This window comes from Hylobates moloch, unplaced genomic scaffold (genome assembly GCF_009828535.3).
Source record: "Hylobates moloch isolate HMO894 unplaced genomic scaffold, HMol_V3 SCAFFOLD_15, whole genome shotgun sequence".
NCBI lineage: Eukaryota > Metazoa > Chordata > Mammalia > Primates > Hylobatidae > Hylobates > Hylobates moloch.
Window position 1 is genome coordinate 78,757,856 of NW_026652290.1, and position 15,895 is coordinate 78,773,750.

The following is a 15,895-nucleotide window of genomic DNA, read 5'->3' on the forward strand; positions in this document are numbered from 1 at the left end:
GTATGAGGGATATTTTGGGGAGATGAACTATTCTATAACTTTGATGCTAGTTGCACCCAAATTGTCAAACATTATCAATTGATATGTACATTTTATTGTATGTTTATCAAATGATATCATTTTAATATAATATCAATTATATAGAAAAATAGGCCAGATGTAGTGGCACACACCTATAATCCCAGCACTTTGGGAGGCTGAGGTGGGCAGATCACTTGAGTTCAGGAGTTTGAAACCAGCCTGGACAACATGGCGAAACCCTGTGTCTACAAAAAATACAAAAAATTATCTGGGCATGACGGTGTGTGCCTGTAGCCCCAGCTACTCAGAGGCTGAGGTGAGGGGATCACCTAAGCCCAGGAGGCTGAGGCTGCAGTAAGCCATGATTGTACTCTCCAGTCTGGGAGACAGAGTGAGACCCCGTCTCAAAAAAAAAAAAAAATTTTCAGTTGCAATCCCAGCACTTTGGGAGGCCAAGGAGGGCGGATCACAAGGTCAGGAGTTCAAGACCAGCCTGGCCAACATAGTGAAACCCCATCTCTACTAAAAATACAAAAAAAAAAAAAATCAGCCTGGCATGGTGGCGGGAGCCTGTAGTCCCAGCTACTTGGAAGGCTGAGGCAGGAGAATTGCTTGAACCTGAGAGGCAGAGGTTGCAGTGAGCTGAGATCGTGCCACTGCACTCCAGCCTGGGTGACAGAGTGAGACTCCATCTCAAACAAAAAAAAAAAAAAAAAAAGTTTAAGCCTGCCTTTGGGGCCTTTTTCAGCTCAACAGGAGGCTGAACTCCTGAACTCCTTCTGCAGCTCTGTGTATGGCAGTCCTGGGGGCTTGTAGGAACCCTGAATGGAGGCTTCATCTGCCATCAGGAGTGTACACCCTTACACACACAAGCACACATATGCACACACACAAAGCCAGATGGAGGGAAACAGAGAGACAGGGCAGAGGAGCTGCAGAACACTAGCAGCTGAGCCCCCAAGGTATATTTGAGTCTCCTGTTTACCCGTAGAGCTAGGCACTATGGAGGGCTGCAGCAGAATGTGAGGTGGGGGTGGGAATGAAGAGGAATGTGTCCCAGGCTGCAGCTGGAGTGAACTGGCCGTCACCCCAACTTCACTGTCCTGGGCCATGTTCCGGGACTCCCCCTCCTGGGAGCCCTCCAGAAACCCTGCTGGGCTGAATTGGCTCTCTGTCTAGGACCAGGGCATTCATCCATGAATTGAGATGCTGGAGCTGAGTCAGAGGATGGGCAAACTTCAAGGACGTGAGGGAGAGCACGCTGGAGCTGTCCACGCCTCCCACCCCACCCAGTCCACAGCAGCAGCCCAGCCACAGCCCAGGCTGCCCTGGCAGACCCTGCACACAGAGCCCTAACCACACAGGTTCCTGGGTGGCCCACCCTGCCCCCACAGCCAGGTGGCCACTGGGACAGAGGCAGGACCCTGGACCTGACTGAGGAGGAGCTGGTGCAGGGTGAAATGGGGGTGGAGGGGTAGTATTTGAGCCCCCAGCATTTAAAAATCTGTTCTTAGTGTTTAAAACATTTAAAAGATGCATCTAAGAAAAAAGAGAATTAATTTTGGGATCATCTGTTGTGCTGATTTTTCCAGATCATTTATTCATTTATCTAACAAAATATTGAACTGAAAGCCTATTATGCAGGGCTCTGTATTAGGCACTTGGACCCTCTATACAAAGATGCATAAAATAGTCTGCACTTCCATGATGCTTACAGCCTAATTAAGGAGATAGATCAGTAACAACTCACAATAATAACAGAAAGAAGGGGCCCCGTGCAGTGGTTCACGCCTGTAATCCCAGCACTTTCAGGAGGCTGAGGCGGGTGGATCACATGAGGTCAGGAATTCGGACCAGCCTGACCAAAATGGTGAAACCCCATCTCTACTAAAAATTCAAAAATTAGTCAGGCGTAGTGGTGGGCACCTGTAATCCCAGCTACCTGGGAGGCTGAAGCAGGAAAATTACCTGAACCTGGGAGGTGGAGGTTGCAGTGAGCTGAGATTGAGCCACTGCACTCCAGCCTGGGCAACAGAGTGAGACTACATCTCAATGATAATAATAACAGAAAGAAGGAAATCAGTGCTAACAAAAGGTTATAAGCACTAGCAACACAGGCCCAGAGTGAGGGGTTCATTCTAGCTGGAGGGGTTTAGGGAAGGCTTCCTGGGAGGGAAAGAGAAGGAGGGGCAGCATTTATCTGAGCTCGAAAGCTAAGAGTACCTGGTGAGGGGAATGGCATAAGCAAAGACTGTGTGGGCTCAGCAGCTGGACCTCTGGAGATGGTGCCTTGGAGCCTGGCTGATGAACGGGGTAGGCCAGGCCTTGGAACACCTGCCCATCCACCCCAGAACAAGAAGACCAGCTTCAGAAACCACATGACCCCACCTCCTAGCTCTCAGTTGATTAGGTCAGCCTGGGTACCTGCTCTGTTTCCCTTTGCGGCCAGGCAAGAACATTCTGCCCAAAGGAATACTGGCACTAATTGGATCAATAGATCCTTCCCCTGGGGGACTGTAAGTGGAGAGATAGAAAAAGACAGGTAGCTGGCTGGTGTTGAGAGTAGAAGGAAAAAAGCAAAGAGAGCAGCAGAGGGCTGTGTGTCCTTCTGTGAGAGTGGAGCACAGAGCTGAGGAGGTAACAGGGTGGCCCCACTTCTGAGCCCCCCATCTGTACCCCAGTCTCCACAAGCCCTGACCCTGCTCTTCTGCTTGCTCTTTCTTGGTGGCGCTTCCTGGCCTTTGCCTAGCCACAGTGTTGACTAGGTCTAGTCATACGGTTGACTTCCCTGTGCACCCTCACCTGGCCTCCCCAACTCACTGCAGAAAGCAACTTGGTCTTTGCAGTTACTCTATGAGGAACCAGCGCCTTGAAGGGCAGGCTGGGAGCTGGAGTTCTAGTTCATGGCTAGTGGGATACTTGGAAAGTTTCTGAGCTGTTTAGGAATGTCTCTCTGGCAGCAGAATGGAGAAGGGGATAGAGCAGAGCCAGGCTGGGAGTAGGACAGTGGTCAGCAGGAGCTCCCGGGCCCCAGAGGAGAGGATCTGAAGGGGAATTGGGACAGCAGCTGTGGGGTGTGTCACATAAGAGGAAACCAAATAGCCAATAATCAGGTGAAGAGGTGCTTCACAGGCCCAATTCTAATATCTGTGAGGCTCAGAGCCCCTAAGTCTAGTGATAGCCCAATTCACATCTTAATATTTCAAAATTATTGAGTTAACAATCATTAAGTAAAATACATTCTATCCTTCTAATTTTGCAAATACACATTCATCATGACCTGGAAGATCAGGGTCAAATTCAGAACATTCGGTTCCTGGGAGTTCCATGCCTGAATGTGGCAGTTCAGGAAGAGCAGGTCCCCAGCCCCCAGCCTCCATCCCACCCGCCTTTACTTCCTGCCCCCAGCAACATCCTGCCCTGCAGAAGACCTCACACTCGTGCCAGGGGACACTTCAGCTTACATGTCCAAGCTCCACCCTCCCCCCAGCAAACTACAGCCCCGTGGCTGCCCTCCAAACTGGAGATGATGGGGATGCTTGTTACCATTTACCCTAGGAAACAGGCCTGGGGGAGCAGCCCATGCAACCTGGTTTGGGAACATCTGGGCAAGGGATTCCAGAGTCCTGAGCACCAGCTCCATCCCTGACTAATTGGAATCCAACTCAACCTCCATAAGCCTCAGTTTGGTCACCTCTAAAGACTCCATAAAATGTCCTCTACTAGGTTACAATATTATGAGGTAAAAACATTACATAACTCTAAGTCCAGATGTTAGCCCAGTGCATTTAACTGGGCTGTGTGCTAACCTGACAGCTTGACCCAGGCCACGGGATGTCACCAGGTATGGGGGTCAAGCTGAGACGGGGCTGGGCTCCAGTGGAACCCTTCTGCTGCCCTGCTGGGGAAGGGGAGGAAGCGGCTGACCAGCACCAGCCACAGCCTCAGGGCCAGGTGAGCAGGAGCCTTGACTGTGTCCCCTGGGCCTCCTCTGGCCTCAGAGCGATCCCTGCCTTGGCGGGGAGGCCTGCCTGGGCACTCGGAGCTCTGGCACCACCCTGAGTTGGGTAACAGGATTCCTGCCCCGCAGCTGTGTCTGCCCACTGGGCTGGCTTGCAGCTTGGGGAGGCTGGTGTGCGTGCCAGAAACAGGGAGACCTATTTTTGCTCCAGCCACAGGCCCATGGCCAGAAAAAAAGTTAAATAAAGATGATTTTGTTTTTTCTTGGTGTATAGAGTGCAACTCACTTGCTTTTTAACAGACAAGGTCAAAGGATCTCTTCAGTAGGAATCATGAACCCTAAATGAATGCAGGTCTACAATGAGACCAGCGAAATGGGGAACAAGAAGGGAGGAAAAGGGGCGGGAGAGTGAGGGAGAGCTGGAGGGAGAAAGACAGGTGGATAGAGATAGGAAAAACTGGAGTGAGAAAGAAAATCCAGTATCAATAAGCATCAATACCCTTCAGGGGTGATGAGAAAGAGAGAGACAGATACCAAGAGAGACAGATGGATGGAAAAAGAACAAAGACTCAGTGGGGTTTTCGGACTGCAGCAAAGGAGGTGGTGAGGTGACGCGTATTCGGATGTGACTTCATCCTGGTTAACCGTTATTCAAGCTCTTCAATTGTTGCACTCTATGAACCCACAGAGAGTCCATTCTCAGTGAACTAACACAAGCAGTCCATAGAAGAGGAAGCTATTCCATTACCCCAAGTGCTGTTTCAAGCCAAGGGGGCACATTTACCTGGAACATTCCTGTCATGTGCTTGAATGAGGGCAGGGGAAGGGTTAACCTGCAGCAGACTCTGGTAGACAGCTTCCATCCCACCTCGTGGTGAGGATAATCAGAGAAGGAAAGAAATCTCCTTCCAAATAGCTTTTCAGAACAGCAGGGTCCCAGCTCCAGCCAGGGAAGGCTGCGCACCCGGGCCCAGTGAACTTGAACCCATTGTTTCACAAGATGAGATTTGAGAAGCACCAGGGAGACAGCCCTACCCCAAAATATCTTTCCCACTGCTTGTCAGGACTTTGACCTCCATTGCAAGGTAACAACCTCAGTCAGGGCAGGAGTCAGGAAGCCCAGCGGGGAGTCCCCAGCAGAGCTTTCCATGCCCAGATTCCCCATCTTAACTGGGGATAACATTCCTTTCCTGCTCATTTCCCAGGGCGGTTATGAGAACCAATTTTCAATGGATATGCAAGACCATGGCTTGAGTTTGAATCCTGGCTCTGGTATAACTGGCTGGGTGGGGATTCAGGTCCTTCGTTCTGCCACCTATAATAAGAAAAAACGAGGTTGTTGTGATAATGAAGAAAAGTAATGTTTATAATGATCTGGTACCAGTTGGTGGCCATAGAAAGAGCTTAGGTATTGACCAGGCATGGTGGCTAACACTTGTAATCCCAGCACTTTGGGAGGCCTAGGCAGGAGGATCACCTGCACCCAGGAGTTTGAGATCAGCTTGGGAAACATGATGAGACCCTGTCTCTATTAACAACAACAACAAAATAGCCAGGTGCGGTGGCACACCTGTGGTTCCATCTATTCTGGAGGCTGAGGTGCGAGGATTGCCTGAGCCCAGAAGGTCAAGGCTGCAGTGAGCTGTGATCATAGCACTGAACTCTAACTTGAGTAAAAGAGTGAGGTTAAAAAAAAAATACTTAGGTATTTTCCCTAAAAGTAAATATATTTAGCTAAAATTATTGTTATTTCTGTGTAGAGAGAACCATCTCACCCTCTGGACCCAAATGCATCTATTCTGGAGGGAAGCACACCTAACCTGTCATTAACATGCTTTTCAAACATTTTCCAATAGGATAGGTAGCTGAGAGCAAGTTTCTGATGGTCTGCTGTCTCACAGCAGAGGTACGACTTGATAAAGAGGGGTGAGAAATTGGTCCAAAGTTGGGGCACTGCCTGTGTTCCACCCAGCAATCAATCAATTCTCTGCCTGGTAAATTCTCACATGTTCTTGAAGACTCGATCCAGGTGTCACTTGTTAGTGATGCCTTCCCTAATTCGAGATTGTGACTTCTGTGAGTCCCACCAGTCTTTGTCTATAACCATTATATTGTATTTCTCACACTTTACTGTAATTGCCTCTCCTATCAAACTGTGAGTTCTTTGAGAACGGGGACTGCATCATATTCAATTCTGCCTCACCAGTCCCTGCTTGGTCCAGAAAGGCACTCAAGGTTTACTGAATAAATACCCAGGCGTGCCTCTCTCCTGGGAGGACCAGAAATATTTAACCTCCGAGAGGATCCTCCTAGCTATGAAAATAAAAGTGCTTTCATGTGCCTGCTTTCACAGATTACAAATTTATATACCTGTTGCCTCATTTGTTTTTCACAGTAGTCCCACAGGGTAGATAGGAAAGGTACTGTATCCCACGTGACAGCTAAGAAGAACTAAGAGAGGCCGAAGGGTTTGCTCAAGGTCACCCAGCTACTGAGTAGCCCAGTCAGGACTGGCACCCAGGTGTCTTGAATTCTAGTCCAAGACAAATCTGCTGAAGGCTTGCTGGGTCAGGAAAGTACGGGCCAGTGGGGAATATTATTTTCTAGGTTTTTTCTTTAAGCCAAAGAATTACATAACTTTTAAAGAAAGCTTGTTCAGAAAAAAAGCCCAATAGGCAAAACATACAAAACATGTGACAGCAGACTGTTATATGATTTTGTAAGTTCAAATTTATTACATTTAATCATGATTAAGTTGATCAGTGAGAACAGCAAAGCTGTTGTAAATCACACAGAAAAATGTAAAGTTTGACGTGCACGACCTCTGCAGCCAAGTGAACTTTATTATCCAATGCATTTTTATTTGGAATCATAATCGTTGTTTAGTTTTACAGCTTGCATTAGGAACAGTAGCTAAGAACTTTCTATTGACCATCAAGTAGCTGCCAGATCATTACAAACGACTTGTCTTGGTTTGTCACACATACAGACTCATAACTATAAATACTATTAACATTTTTTTTCTAAATTAAGATATCTTGTCCCCTTTTCAATATGAGCATGTGCAGAACAGCCGCTCTTAATGATGCACCTAGTATTCTGTGGGAAGAACGTATCATTTGTTTAGCAAGTTCTGTACTGAGAGACATTCGTATTATTTTCCACTGAGTATCTTCAAACATACTGCGTACTTCCACGAGTTTATCTATAGGATAAAATCCTGGAAGAGAGATTACTCAAAGAGCAGGTGCATTATACATTTTCATAGATATTCCAAATTAGCCTTCGGTGAAGTCTTTCCCAATTTACACTCTCATATACTGTGTATGAGGCTGCCATTCCGTCCTCACCATTACCAATGATGAGTACATTATTTTTTTATTTGATGCCAATATGTTACAAAATATCATGATATCACTTTAATTGGCATTTGTTTTATTATGAATGAGATGGAGTATTTTTTAATGCGTCTATGGATGATTATATACCTATTTTCTGTGATGTCTATTTATATCCCTTGCGTATTTTTCTCTTTGAATATTAAGGGGGTTTCCACACCGACTACTCCTCTGGTTACCAATGATCTGCATCTTTTCACCTTTAATGCACCATTCTCTGTTCTTATCTTCTTGAGTATTCATCAGTGTTCAACACAATTGGCTACTCTCTGCTTTTCCATTATTTTTCTCAAGTTTAATTGTTTTTAGTTTATTTTGATGAAAATTTATACAAACATAGTTGAAAGAATAGGCCAGTTTTGAGGTTTATTAAGAAAATTAGCGCAAATTTTGCCATACCCTTCACTAATTCCTGTTCCCCAGAGGCAACCAATTTCAGCAACTATAGTTGATTCATTTGGTATTTAATTCCACATCTCTAAATAACATGCTTATATTGCTATGTATTGATTTTTCAGTTCAAGATATTACCTACTGATTTTCCACTATGGAAAATGAAGATTTAGCTGTCTTTTAATCCCTGGCCTGCACCGCCACATACATGCATACTTTTCATTCCTCCTCCCTCTCAGTATAATTATATTATGATTTCACTAGATTAGTATTCTGTGTTCACATTTTTATGACTTTGTAAATGCCAGTTCCAGCAGAGATATATAATAAACTTTGGTTGTGTTACCTTTCCTGCACAGTTTATTGTTTTGTCTGGAATTAATGCTTATTTTTCCATTGCCTTCCTTTTTGAAGAATTTATCACTAAGTTCAAACTTATCACTAAGTTCACTATCTGAAGTAGTTCAACTTTAAACTCTTCCCCACTTGTGTAAATCTCTCAGTGTGTTTAAACACATTAGGTGTTCTATCAATTTAACCTTGAAACAATCTCCTGAATCTTCTGCCCTTTTAAAGTCCGTTCTGTTTGCCCTCTGCACTTGGCACATAGCTGTTGTCTTGGGAAATCCTTTCTTCATCATTCTGGGGATTTCCTTCTCCTCTTCCTTGTATTGAATCCCTTGTTTCCTGAATCCTCTGTTTTCCCAAGGTTTCTGAGAAAGGGTGTGTGGGAGATAATTTTTTTAACTTGCATATCTTCAAGTGTCTTTATTCTACACTAAAACTTAATTGATAGTTTGACTTGGGTATTAAATTATAGATTTAAAATAATTTTTCCCAGAATTTTAAATATATTGCTTCATGATATGCCTTCATTTATTCTATTTGACATTATATATTATGTCTTACAATGTTGTCTTTGAGGAGTATGTAGCTATTTTTTCTTTATTTCTTTTTAGAGATGGGTTCTTGCTATATTGCCCAGGCTGGCCTCAAGCTCTTAGCCTCAAGTGATCCTCTGCTTCAACCTCCCAAATAGTTGGGACTACATGGGCACACCACTGCACCCACTCCTATGAAGCCATTTTGATTCTAAACATTTGTATGTGACATCCATTTTTTCCTTCCTAGAATCTTGTGAAATTTTCTCTTGACTTTCAGTGTTCTGAAATTTCAGGGTGTTGTTCGCTGGAGTAGAGTCTGTTTTAATCCACTGCAGTAGAAACTTCATGCTCTTTTCATATACGAAATTTCCTCCTGCTATTTCTTTGATTATTTTTGCCCCTTTACAATGATCCTGGCCTCCTGCTATGCATGCTGTTGTGTACTCCCTTTCAACATTAAAAGGGAGGACCTGTGTGACCAGTAGGATATTGTGAAAGTGACAATGGATGACATCAATGGGTAGTCATAAAAGACCTTTCACCTTTTTTCTTAATCTCTTGGATTACTCTCTCTGGGAAAAGCTAGCTGTCATGTCATGAAGATACTCAAGTGACCCTGTGGAGAGATTCACATAGTGAGAAATTGAGAAAGAACATAAACCTGCTAGTCACATGAGTGTGCTGCCTTGGAGCAAATTCTCCAGCTACAGCCAGTCTTAAGAAGACTGCAGCCCTGGCCAACATCCAACTGAACCTCATGAGAAACCTTGAGGCAGACCATTCAGCTGAGTCACCCTTGAACTCATGGCCACAGGAACTGAAAGAGATATAAATGTTTATCATTTTTTAAGCCACTAAGTTTTGAGGTAATTTGTCACCCCAAATAGATCATTAATATATACTCTTTTTCTGTAACCTCTAATTATTGGGTGTTAGATCTCCTGAACTAGATCTCTGATTTTCTAATTGTTTTACTCCTATTTATTATCTCAATGTCTCCTCATTCAATTTTTCTGGAGGTTTCCTCATCTTTATCTTTGAATCCTTCTATTTAAGATCATGATGAAGTAGTCAGCATCAGAATAACCTGCTTGCTATACACACACACACACACACACACACACACACACACACACACAAACACAGAAAAAACACTGAAATATTAAGAAAAGGTAACAACCAATTTTTTTTAACTGAAAACATGCGTATCTTTAATTAAAGCAGAGGAATATTACTTTCTTCTGAAAAGCACTGTTCTTTTTTTTTAACTTATACTTTAAGTTCTAGGGTACATGTGCACAACGTGCAGGTTTGTTACATATGTATACGTGTGCCATGTTGGTGTGCTGCACCCATTAACTCGTCATTTACATTAGGTATATCTCCAATCCCTCCCTCCTCCCCCCACCCCACGACAGGCCCCAGTGTGAGATGTTCCCTATCCTGTGTCCAAGTGTTCTCATTGTTCAGTTCCCACCTACCAGTGAGAACATGCAGTGTTTGGTTTTCTGTCCTTGCGATAGTTTGTTGAAAATGGTGGTTTCCAGCTTCATCCATGTCCCTACAAAGGACATGAACTCATCCTTTTTTATGGCTGCATAGTATTCCATGGTGTATATGTGCCACATTTTCTTAATCCAGTCTATCATTGATGGACATTTGGGTTGGTTCCAAGTCTTTGCTATTGTGAATAGTGCCGCAATAAACATATGTGTGCATGTGTCTTTATAGCAGCATGATTTATAATCTTTGAGTATATACCCTGTAATGGGATGGCTGAGTCAAATGGTATTTCTAGTTCTAGATCCCTGAGGAATCGCCACACTGTCTTCCACAATGGTTGAACTAGTTTACAGTCCCACCAACAGTGTAAAAGTGTTCCTATTTCTCCACATCCTCTCCAGCACCTGTTGTTTCCTGACTTTTTAATGATCGCCATTCTAACTGGTGTGAGATGGTATTTCATTGTGGTTATGGTTTGCATTTCTCTGATGGCCAGTGATGATGAACATTTTTTCATGTGTCTATTGGCTGCATAAATGTCTTCTTTTGAGAAATGTCTGTTCATATCCTTCACCGACTTTTTCATGGGGTTGTTTGATTTTTTCTTGTAAATTTGTTTAAGTTCTTTGTGGATTCTGGATATTAGCCCTTTGTCAGATGGGTAGATTGTAACAATTTTCTCCCATTCTGTAGGTTGCCTGTTCACTCTGATGGTAGTTTCTTTTGCTGTGCAGAAGCTCTTTAGTTTAATTAGATCCACTTGTCAATTTTGGCTTTTGTTGCCATTGCTTTTGGTGTTTTAGTAATGAAGTCCTTGCCCATGTCTATTCCTGAATGGTATTGCCTGGGTTTTTTTCTTCTAGGGTTTTTATAGTTTTAGGTCTAACATTTAAGTCTTTAATCCATCTTGAATTAATTTTTGTATAAGGTGTAAGGAAGGGATCCAGTTTCAGCTTTCTACATATGGCTAGCCAGTTTTCCCAGCACCATTTATTAAATAGGGAATCCTTTCCCCATTGCTTGTTTTTGTCAGGTTTGTCAAAGATCAGATGGTTGTAGATGCATGGTATTACTTCTGAGGGCTCTGTTCTGTTCCATTGGTCTATATCTCTGTTTTGGTACCAGTATCGTGCTGTTTTGGTTACTGTAGCCTTGTAGTATAGTTTGAAGTCAGGTAGCGTGATGCCTCCAGCTTTGTTCTTTTGGCTTAGGGTTGTCTTGGCATTGTGGGCTCTTTTTTGGTTCCATATGAACTTTAAAGTAGTTTTTTCCAATTCTGTGAAGAAAGTCATTGGTAGCTTGATGGGGATGGCATTGAATCTATAAATCACCTTGGGAAGTATGGCCATTCTCACGATATTGATTCTTCCTATCCATGAGCATGGAATGTTCTTCCATTTGTTTGTGTCCTCTCTTATTTCGTTGAGCAGTGGTTTGTAGTTCTCCTTGAAGAGGTCCTTCACATCCCTTGTAAGTTGGATTCCTAAGTATTTTATTCTCTTTGAAGCAATTGTGAATGGGAGTTCACTCATGATTTGGCTCTCTGTCTGTTGTTGGTGTATAGGAATGCTTGTGATTTTTGCACATTGATTTTGTATCCTGAGACTTTGCTGAAGTTGCTTATCAGCTTAAGGAGATTTTGGGCTGAGACTAAGGGGTTTTCTAAATATACAATCATGTCATCTGCAAACAGGGACAATTTGACTTCCTCTTCTCCTAATTGAATACCCTTTATTTCTTTCTCCTGCCTGATTGCCCTGGCCAGAACTTCCAACACTATGTTGAATAGGAGAGGTGAGAGAGGGCATCCCTGTCTTGTGCCAGTTTTCAAAGGGAATGTTTCCAGCTTTTGCCCATTCAGTATGATATTGGCTGTGGGTCTGTCATAAATAGCTCTTATTATTTTGAGATACATCCCATCAATACCTAGTTTATTGAGAGTTTTTAGCATGAAGCGCTGTTGAGTTTTGTCGAAGGCCTTTTCTGCATCTATTGAGATAATCATGTGGTTTTTGTGTTTGGTTCTGTTTATATGATGGATTATGTTTATTGATTTGCATATGTTGAACTAGTCTTGCATCCCAGGGATGAAGCCAACTTGAACATTGTGGATAAGCTTTTTGATGTGCTGCTGGATTCGGTTTGCCAGAATTTTATTGAGGATTTTTGCATCGATGTTCATCAGGGATATTGGTCTAAAATTCTTTTTTGTTGTGTCTCTGCCAGGCTTTGGTATCAGGATGATGCCGGTCTCATAAAATGAGTTAGGGAGGATTCCCTCTTTTTCTATTCATTGGAATAGTGTCAGAGGGAATGGTACCAGCTCCTCTTTGTACCTCTGGTAGAATTCAGCTGTGAATCCGCCTGGTCCTGGACTTTTTTTGGTTGGTAGGCTATTAATTATTGCCTCAATTTCAGAGCCTGTTATTGGTCTATTCAGGGATTCAGCTTCTTCCCAGTTTAGTCTTGGGAGGGTGTATGTGCCCAGGAATTTATCCATTTCTTCTAGATTTTCTAGTTTATTCGCATAGAGGTGTTAACAGTATTCTCTGATGGTAGTTTGTATTTCTGTGGGATTGGTGGTGATATCCCCTTTATCATTTTTTATTGCATCTATTTGATTCTTCTCTCTTTTCTTCCTCATTAGTCTTATTAGCAGTCTATCAATTTTGTTGATCGTTTCAAAAAACCAGCTCCTGGATTCATTGACTTTTTGAAGGGTTTTTCGTGTGTCTATCTCCTTCAGTTCTGCTCTGATCTTAGTTATTTCTTGCCTTCTGCTAGCTTTTGAATGTGTTTGCTCTTGCTTCTCTAGTTCTTTTAATTGTGATGTTAGGGTGTCAATTTTAGATCTTTCCTGATTTCTCTTGTGGGCATTTAGTGCTATAAATTTCCCTCTGCACACTGCTTTAAATGTGTCCTAGAGATTCTGGTATGTTGTGTCTTTGCTCTCATTGGTTTCAAAGAACATCTTTGTTTCTGCCTTCATTTCATTATGTACCCAGTAGTCATTCAGGAGCAGATTGTTCAGTTTCCATGTAGTTTAGTGGTTTTGAGTGAGTTTCTTAATCCTGAGTTCTAGTTTGTTTGCACTGTGGTCTGAGAGACAGTTTGTTATAATTTCTGTTGTTTTACATTTGCTGAAGAGTGCTTTACTTCCAACTATGATGTCAAATTTGGAATAAGTGCAATGTGGTGCTGAGAAGAATGTATATTCTATTCATTTGGGGTGGAGAGTTCTGTAGATGTCTGGTAGGTCCGCTTAGTGCAGAGCTGAGTTTAATTCCTGGATATCCTTGTTAACTTTCTGTCTCATTGATCTGACTAATGTTGACAGTGAGGTGTTAAATTCTCCCATTATTATTGTGTGGGAGTCTAAGTCTCTTTGTAGGTCTCTAAGGACTTGCCTCATGAATCTGGGTGCTCTTGTATTGGGTGCATATATATTTAGGATAGTTAGCTCTTCTTGTTGAATTGATCCCTTTACCATTATGTAGTGGCCTTGTTTGTCTCTTCTGACCTTTGTTGGTTTAAAGTCTGTTTTATCAGAGACTAGGATTGCAACCCTTGCTTTTTTTTGTTTTCCATTTGCTTGGTAGATTTTCCTCCATCCCTTTATTTTTAGCCTATGTATGTCTCTGCACATGAGATGGGTCTCCTGAATACAGCACACTGTTAGGTCTTGACTCTTTATCCAATTTGCCAGTCTGTGTCTTTTAATTGGAGCATTTAGCCCATTTACATTTAAGGTTAATTTGTTTTGTGTGAATTTGATCCTGTCATTATGATGTTAGCTGGTTATTTTGCTCATTAGTTGATGCAGTTTCTTCCTAGCATTGATGGTCTTTAAATTTGGCATGTTTTTGCAGTGGCTGGTACTGGTAGTAACAACCAATTTTTATAAGCACTGGATACCTAACAGTGCAAGGTTGCAAGAGTTAAGAAAAAGGAAGCATCCAAAGTGAACCCCACATTTACTGTGGCTTTCTTCCTGGAAGCATTTCATAGCTATGGTACAAGGAAGTAGAGCCCAAGCAGAGAGAGGAAGTCTTGGTGGGTGGAGGGAACAGATTTCAGAGCTTGGGGATGGTAGGGTGATGGATGGGATTTGGAGGGGCATGATGCTCAAGACAGCTACATAGAGGGAACATCAAAAATCTGTGTAGGGGTTTTCTTGAATCCTTAGCTTAATCCTCAGATGTGCATGTGCAAATTGAGATCCCGGAAAGTCTAAAGAAAACAGCTGTTGGAGTGTGCTCTAGAAACTGAATAGAGATTTTAGAGATTGTCTAGAGTTGGAGAGACATTAGAGATTTTCTCTGGCCAGAGTGGAGAAACTTTGATGAGCATCCATGGCATTTGATAGAGACCACAAAAAAGCTATGTCCTAGGAGTAAAAGCTATGTGTTTTGTTTGTTTGTTTGTTTTTGTTTTTGAGATGGGGTCTCACTCAGCCACCCAGGCTGTAGTGCAATGGCGTGATCTTGGCTCACTGCAACCTCTGCCTCCTGGGTTCAAGCGATTCTCCCATCTCAGCCTCCTGAGTAGCTGGAATTACAGGCACCCACCATCAGGCCCAGTTAATTTTTGTATTTTTATAAAGACACGGTTTCACCATGTTGGTCAAGCTGTTCTTGAATTCCTGACCTCATGTGATCCATCCACCTCGGCCTCCCAAAGTGCTGGGATTACAGGCATGAGCCACCACACCCGGCCCAAAGCTATGCTTTAAGAAAGCAAAACTAAAATAGACCTGCCCTGACAAAGTAAAAATCAACCCTTAATTGGGTCAAGGGGATTCACAGTAATATATTAATAACTGTCTTCTCAAATAAAACTCAACACTCTTTTAACCAAAGGTTGACAAATATTTCCATGAAAAATCAGAGAGTGAATATTTTGGATTTTGAAGATTTCTATTACAGCTATTCAACTCTGCCACTGCAATATGAAAGCAGTCATAGACACTATGCAAACAAATGGACACAGCTGTGTTCCAATATGACTTTATTTTAATAGCAAGCAGCAGTTTTACCTGTAGTTTGTATATCTCTGCTTTAGATAAAGATAACACAATCCTGCACTTCTAAAATGTGTCACCCACAATATCCAGCTTGCATTAAAAACTTCGTAATCAAGCAAAAAAAGAAGGGGGGTGGAAATGGGAAGCACTGATCAAGAGATAGAAGGGTCAATATAAGTAGACACAGAAAAGATATAGTCACTGAGTTAGCAGACAAGGATTTCTAAATAACCACAATTGGTAGAAGAAAAATATACAGGGACAATGGATGAATGGATGAATAATGGTGTGTTTCAACAGGGAATCAGATGGGGGAGCAAGATGGTAGAGCTGGGGGAGCAAGATGGCAGAATAGAAAGCTCCACTGATCATACCCCTAGAAAGGACAATAAGTTAACAACTATCTACAAAGAAAAAACCACCTTCATAGGAACCCAAAATCAGGCAAGCACTCACAGAAACTCATTTTAACTTCATATCACTGAAAGAGGCACTGAAGGAATAGAAAAAACAGTCCTAAATTGCTGACACCACCCCCACCCCTGGCAGCAGCAGCAGCGTGGTGCACAGAGCATCTCTGGGCACTGGGGGAGGGAGATCATAGCAATTGTGATGCATTGGATTCAGTGCTGTCCTGTTAGAGCAGAAAGGAAACCCAGACCAAACTCAGATGATGCCTGCCAATGGAGGCAGCATTGAAACCAGCCCTAGC